Raw genomic sequence first — 7296 nt, 5'->3', positions numbered from 1 at the left:
CATTTGAATCATCTTTTATCCAGTCCCAATTTAAATCACCAAACAGAATAATTTCTTTGTGATTTAAAATATCTGCAAGCACAGCTGAGAGTGATGATTAAGTATCTTTAAGAGTTAACGCGCACCTGTGCACACTGATGACTCAATGCACACCTGTTGTGCAGCCTCACCAAGCCCCAGAGTCCAACTTGACTCAGCCATTGTGATCAGAAGATTAAAAAACAATCTATATACAGGGGTATAAATTACTAATATTACTAAGAGTCTTCAATTTGGCGGCTCTAGCCACACACAAAGTGACACACAATGCATCATTTTAGAACAGGCGGAAATGATGAATGAGCATTTATTTTATTTACGAAATGACTTCAATTATATTTTGTTTGTATAAGGTCAGTTAAACCTCCACTGATTAACCTGAGTTGGGCCCTTGCAGAATGTCGTTGTTTTACTTGGCAGAAAACCGCAAGGGTTATTTTAGACCTTTATCAAAGAGACTCAAAACATTATCATCAAGTGTTCTGTTCGTTTGTTCAGTGTGTAATTTTAGTCTCCATGGAAAATGCTACAATTAGTTTATAACGAAGGTGACCAAATGAAGATAATCTTGCCATGCCAACACACTCTATCTATACCACTTTGTTGCACCTATGAGTTGGAAATGGACCGAACATGCTTACAATAAATTGCCGAGAAGGAGACAGGAAAACCACAACAGCACCCTGTAGCTGAAAAACACTGCTGTCTTTAGAAACTGACACGTTATCACCAAGCATCAAACACCGTGCCCTAGAGCTCCAGGAAATACGTTCTTAGAGAAAAAAAAAGGTTGAAGAAAATATGCACGCCAACATCAAACGTGGTCAAAATGCCCATCACACTTACTCAAGCTAGGGTGTGCAGACAATATAAATAACCCTCTGAATTAGAAGACCTCTTGTGTTTTACAACAGCCCTAATGAAACAAGTTAAGAAATATCATCAAATATAATTCAGAAATGTCCACCAACCCAAACTGTTTGAACTGAAAAAAAAGATATGGGCGGTTTTCTTAGCCTATTAATGGGAAATGAGACAGGATTATATTGCCACACGCTATTTTCATCATTGAAAACTAAAGATATGTCAACATGAATGAAATAACTGTTCCCTTCAATGCTTCCAGGCAAAAAACAGTTTCATACCAAGCATCGTGAGTCAGCATGGCCTTGCATCTTACACACCAACATGACTTATGTGTGGCTCTCAAGCCCACACACGAACACAAACAAAGAAGAGGAGGTTTCGTCTGCTGCTTGTGAGGAATCTCAGACACACAGAGGCCCTGACATCGTGGCGGTCAAAACGGTGACGATGTCATGTACCTGTGCCTCATTACATCTCCACCTGGTAGTGAACATGGTTAATGTTCTTCTGGTAGCATTTTACAATAAGGGAACATTAATTAACGATTAATAACCATAAGTGAATGCATTTATACAAATAATTATATTGCATTAGCATAGTAGGCCTAGTTGTATACTTGTTTTTGCAGGGAATTTTCACCATTGTCATTACAATTTAAGTTCTCCTTCATGGAAATCTTTTAGATAACGCTAATCTACTATTTCTTTAGTCCAACAAAACCAGAAATCTTGTCTCCAGGTCTCTACGGGGACGTACATTGACACACGCTTTTGCACTAAAATTTAGGGCAAAAGCGCCGGTCAACGAACGTCCCCAAAAATAGGCGGCAATGTGATCATTTAGGCCCTAAATGATCACATTGCAGCCTGTTTTGCGGTTTAACTTCTTGTTCAATAATGGACAAATGTGATTTTTTTTCTTTTTAATATAGTTAGAACCACTCTTTGAAACATAGTTATTGCATTATTTGTTAAAAAAATACAGGTTGAATGAATCCAATCGTTTCCTTTAACACTATATTTAGAGATTAAATAATGTATAAATTAAGACCTCAGTTAACATGAACACCACTAGTAAACATGAGCACAGTCAGTAAATGATTACAAGATTAGTTGACTGTTAAATAACTTTGAGTTAATTCATATTACTGCAATAACTAACGTTAATTGATGGTTAATTGATGGAGCCTTATGGTAAAATTGTACCTGTATTTTTGTTGAAATGATGTGTTCTTAAAGGTATTACAGGATATTTAACGGGCCAAACATTAAAACCTACGCAGAATAGCTTTAGCCAGTTAAAGATCATAACCTGATACACACAGAGGCCTTTGTACATTACCCTTCACTCAACCCTACTACATAGTAAACAATAAACAGCAAACAATTTCTAATAATGTAGCAAATAAACAAAAGAACACCTTATTGGATTTATACTATGGACAAACAATATGCAAGCAGTATATGGTATTTAAAACACGCTTTATTTTATCACATGTTTGCACTCTCTTGAGACTGATGTAGCTATACTATATAATATATATATAACTATATATAACAAAACTATACATTCTTCCTCCTCTTGACAGCATAAAGATGAGGTCATATTGAGGAAGTAGAGCCCTGTATTGGTATTAAAGACTTGGTCATGGTCACATCCTCTTAGTATTGATGGCTGAGTAGGTGCTGAACTCTGAGGGTTGGACTCTCTTCTTTTTAGGTCTCTGAGAACGTAGAGGGATATCCAGTGTAGCGTAACACAGGCCAACTTCATCCTGAGAGAGACATATAACCATCAATACAACTGATACATCATTACCCTACTTCACTCTCTGCTACACCATTACATCATCAACATACTGTACACTCTACTATAACCTTACGTCATCAACATAATGTACACTTTGAAAAACCATTACATCATCAACATACTGTACACTCTACTGTAACCTTACATCATCAACATAATGTACACTTTGATAAACCATTACATCATGAACACGCATCATAATAGTATTACATTATCAACATAATAGTTGGTTTCCCTTCTCAAATCAAACTATTGAACACTGCTAAAGTGTGTCCCTTGTTAGACCCTTATGAGGCGACTCTACAGGAGGAAGCTACTTCCTGTAGAGCACTTCTCTTCCTGCGTCTAATAGCACCTCACTATCGCTCAACATTGGGTCCATTGATGTTCATTCAGCCTTCAGTAAACATCTTTGTACAGCGCTCCACCACAACTTGTAAATGTACTCCATACTGTCCTCTAACATTACATCACAAATGTACCTGAGTATATGAACTATACGTTACCTGGTTCCTGATTGATGTTACATCTCTACTGCTGGGTGATGTCTGAGCAACATGGAGGTCTTCATCTTAAAGAAACACAAACAGTCATCATAAGGCCACAAAACCAGCAAAGGGAGACAGTGGCTGCTTCTACGGAAGACAATATGTAGCGTAGGTGTTCTCAAGATGCAGAAGAGGCCAGTTAACAGAGATGTATACGCTACCTTTCCTTCTGCAGCGGAGGTAGACGACCAAGGATGAGAGGAGGGAGAGGAGAAGAGCAGAGGAGGGACACAGGATGACCAGCAGCATCCAGCACTGTCCACAGTCTGGAGCAGCAGGGTCTACAGCTCCGGCATCTAAAGGGATATCTAAGGACACATAATGTTGTTCAAATTCAGCGGTGCTAGTTCTTACATTTTTACAATCTTGGATCATAGAAGTTAAGTTTGTTCGACCACTGTTCAGGATATAACTCCTGAATGCTCCTGCCCACTAGGTGACTATTAAAGATGGGAAGGACTTTGGCAGTACACACTATACGACCGGTCTTGACAATCAGTGGTGGTCTACGCTATCGGGTCATTTGTTTCCTCCCGTTGTCTGTTCCCACCGGCATCGCCGATTTCAGTCTCAGTCCCCTCTACACGACGCAGTCAGGCCCCATAATACTAAAGTGGTTTGAAAAAGACTTTGCCCTCCTACCCCTAAGGGGGGCAGCACATTTACGTGTCTTAGACCCCGCACACTAAACAACCATCAGAGCCAACCTCAGCCCTGGTCGCTCCCCCCTCTCCCCGTCGGTGAACTCATTATCGTGGGTAAGTCGCCTCGTGGGAAAGGGCCTAAAGCTTTGACTGCAGAAGGCTGGCTGATTTATTTTGATGTTTTCATGAATTCATAAATTTAAATATTGGATATAATGGGGGAACATTCTAATTAATTAATCATTTAATGAATCAGTACGCTCTCTAGCCTCTACGATTGTAATTGTCCTGAACTTTATCTTAAAAGATATTCGTAGGGATTGTAAATGTAATTGTAATGGTGGAGATGGTAGCGGCACAAGTGCCTCCAATCAGCACATCCTGCCCATCTTTAAAAAGTGCTTGACTTGGAACACATTTGCATAAGATCCTGACATATGATAATTATTTGAATTCACGTTAATGAATTTGACCACAAAAAAAGTAAACTTACCAAACAAAATCCTTTTGATTATTTTACCATATGTGTAGATATAATTTGTCTTGTTTCCTTTTTCCCCGTTCAGTTCTTCAGTTCCACAGTAGTAGAGACCAAGGTGAGAATCAGTAATGTTCTTAATCAGTAAGTCGTATGAGTTTGACGAAGTGTTCCAAATCATATTTAAATGGAAGAAATTTCTTCCATCCTTGCCATAATCAAAAATTCCATTATCTCTTTCCTTCCAATTCAGAGATAGTGTTGGCTGATTTTCATGAGAACAGTTCCTGTACCAAACAAGATTTACATTAGTTGTGAGTTTACAGTCACATTATAGAGTAACGTTTTGTCCTGGTCTCACGGTCAGCTCCACTACTGGGTTAGAGAGTACGTCTTGACAGGACACAACAGCACCTGAACGAAAAATACTTTCAATTATTATTAAGATCAAATGTGCAGCAACATGGAGGAACATATGATGATACATAAATGTGATTTTAAAACACCAAATACCCATCATACCTTACACAGGACATCATATACAACTCATGTATTATTGAAATAGAAATTTTAACGTAAATATTTTACCCAAGATGACGGGAAGAAAGGCATACGTCCCGCTCATCATGATGATCTGTGGAGGAGTGAAGACATTTGATACTTTCATCACACCCATTTGACTGAAGGCGGAAGGATTAAAAATGACTTGTGATTGGTTGGCCTTGTGGAAAATGTTGCGGTTATTTCTATATGCGTATCAGGCAAGGTGATACGACCTGAGTTTCGTTACATTTCCATATTAGATTAAACTTTTTTTTTTTTTCTTTTTTTTTGTCAAGGGTGCACACACAGAAATTTCAGTTGGCATCAAACAAGATAGAGGAAGGCAGAAAACATGTTAACATTTTTGTTTGGTAATTATTCAACAATATTTTGTCTAGCATTAAGTTTTCTTAATAACCAATGATACAGAAATCTTGTTTTAGTATTAATTGAATTCATTTTTTCATCCACAACCATCTGACAAACCATGTTTTCATATATTAATAGCATTTGGCGGCATCATGGGGAATCAAACCTAACTTTTGGCAAGGTGAAAACCTGGGATAAATAAGTGGCTCATGAACTGGCTGACACATTGCAGTAAACCATGGATCCAGTGTCATACATTCTTAAAATAAATTAAGGCATTTGTAAATTCACAGGAACCCTTTGTCCTCTTCATATCTCTTTTGTGTCTCTTTTTCATCTCTCCTATGTGGTTCAACTGAGTTTGGGTATGAACTCAATATTTTTTCTGTTCTTATTCATCTGACTGTGTGCATACACTTCACTTTTTGTTCATACGTGTGTGTGTGTGTGTGTGTGTGTGTGTGTGTGTGTGTGTGTGTGTGTGTGTGTGTGTGTGTGTGCGTGCGTGCGTGCGTGCGTGCGTGCGTGCGTGCGTGCGTGCGTGCGTGCGTGCGTGTGTGTGTGTGTTTCTGATGGTGGTATAGCTTCTGCCTGTTTATAGGAAGCATTGCTGGTTGGACGGCGTGCAGACACCACAACTCTTTCCGCTAGCTGACATTGATGGTAGAGTTTCATTTTGGGGTTTCTGGGTAAAACGCCTTTAGAAGCAGTGTTTCCCCTACCATTGTTCAGGCCTGGCGGGCCGCCAGGCCAACGAGCGCCCCCGCCAGGCCAACAACAGGCCAAAAAAAAAAATAATGAAAAAAAATGAAAGAAAAAAAAAAATGCGGTGTCGCGCATGCGCAGATTATGCCCCATCATAACGGACAATCTGACAGCATTAAGTTAGATCATCATTAGCATGGCACTGTCACACCAAATTTGTACCGGCTGCCAAATTTGTACCGGGCGCGTCATCAATACGTAATCCATTCCAAACCTGCCCGGCAACAGATGATCAGATGATTAGAACCTTTCGAATGACGTGAAAGGTTCACGAACATTCGCGAACCTTCTATCTAGCGATCCGTTATCTGTATTGTGCTATTTCGTCCTTGACCTGCTTTAAACACTCAGTTTACTTGCTAAATTTGATTAAACAATTAAATACAATACAAATATAAAGTAAAAACAAGTGTTATCTAGCGATCCGTTTTCTGTATTATGTTATTTCGTCTTTGGCAACATGAGCGCAAATGTTTTTTGAAACCCGCTTTAAACTCTCAGTTTACTCGCTAAATTTGATAAAAAAATGAAATACAATACAAATATAAAGTAAAAACAAGTGTTATCTAGCGATCCGTTAACTGTACTATGTTATTTTGTCTTTGGCAACATGAGCGCGAATGTTTTTTGAAACCTGCCCGGCAACGGACGACGCGATCATCTGTTGCGGGCAGGTTTGGAATGGATTACGTATGGATGACGCGCCCGGTACAAATTTGGCAGCCGGTACAAATTTAGTGTGACAGCGCAACCAAAAATTGTATTGTAAATTAAATTAGTTTATTGTTAATAACATGTTTATTGAATCATTATCAACTTGTGATGGCTAAGCAAGCGTTTTACATGGAAATAACCAACAAATACTCTAGAATCCCGTGAAAAATGTATAACAAATCACACTATCAGCTCTTACCACCGGGCCTAAAAAAAATTCTAAATTCTCCGAGCAGTTGCTAAATCCATGTCCCTTTTTTGTAGATGATCATCAGTCGCCTTAAACCTACCAGGTTCCTGGACCCACAACTTAGTCATTAATGGTCAACATTAATGCTGTCTCTAGTTTAATACGTTTTGATGTTCAGACGTAATTTTGCCCAAAGTATCTCTTATTGCCCTGTAATTGTCATTAGGAGCCTTTTTGGAGTCGGCCCTACAACTCCACCTAGCGCTGAACAGGATTTTAGAGTCTGGCTGCGCTGTTATGAATATTGTGTTCCAGCAAGGGGTTGAGGCG

At 39.0% G+C, this 7296-nt stretch overlaps 1 protein-coding gene across 1 annotated transcript in view; it reads right to left on the bottom strand.

Annotated features, from left to right (window-relative positions):
• Positions 1-7296, bottom strand: part of LOC115541678 (uncharacterized) — a 34552-nt gene that overhangs the window by 19884 nt on the left and 7372 nt on the right. The window lies entirely within an intron of this gene.

This window comes from Gadus morhua, chromosome 4, assembly GCF_902167405.1.
Source record: "Gadus morhua chromosome 4, gadMor3.0, whole genome shotgun sequence".
In the NCBI taxonomy this organism is placed as follows: Eukaryota; Metazoa; Chordata; class Actinopteri; order Gadiformes; family Gadidae; genus Gadus; species Gadus morhua.
The sequence above is the reverse complement of the archived record's forward strand: the minus strand, read 5'-3'. Positions and strand labels throughout refer to the sequence as shown.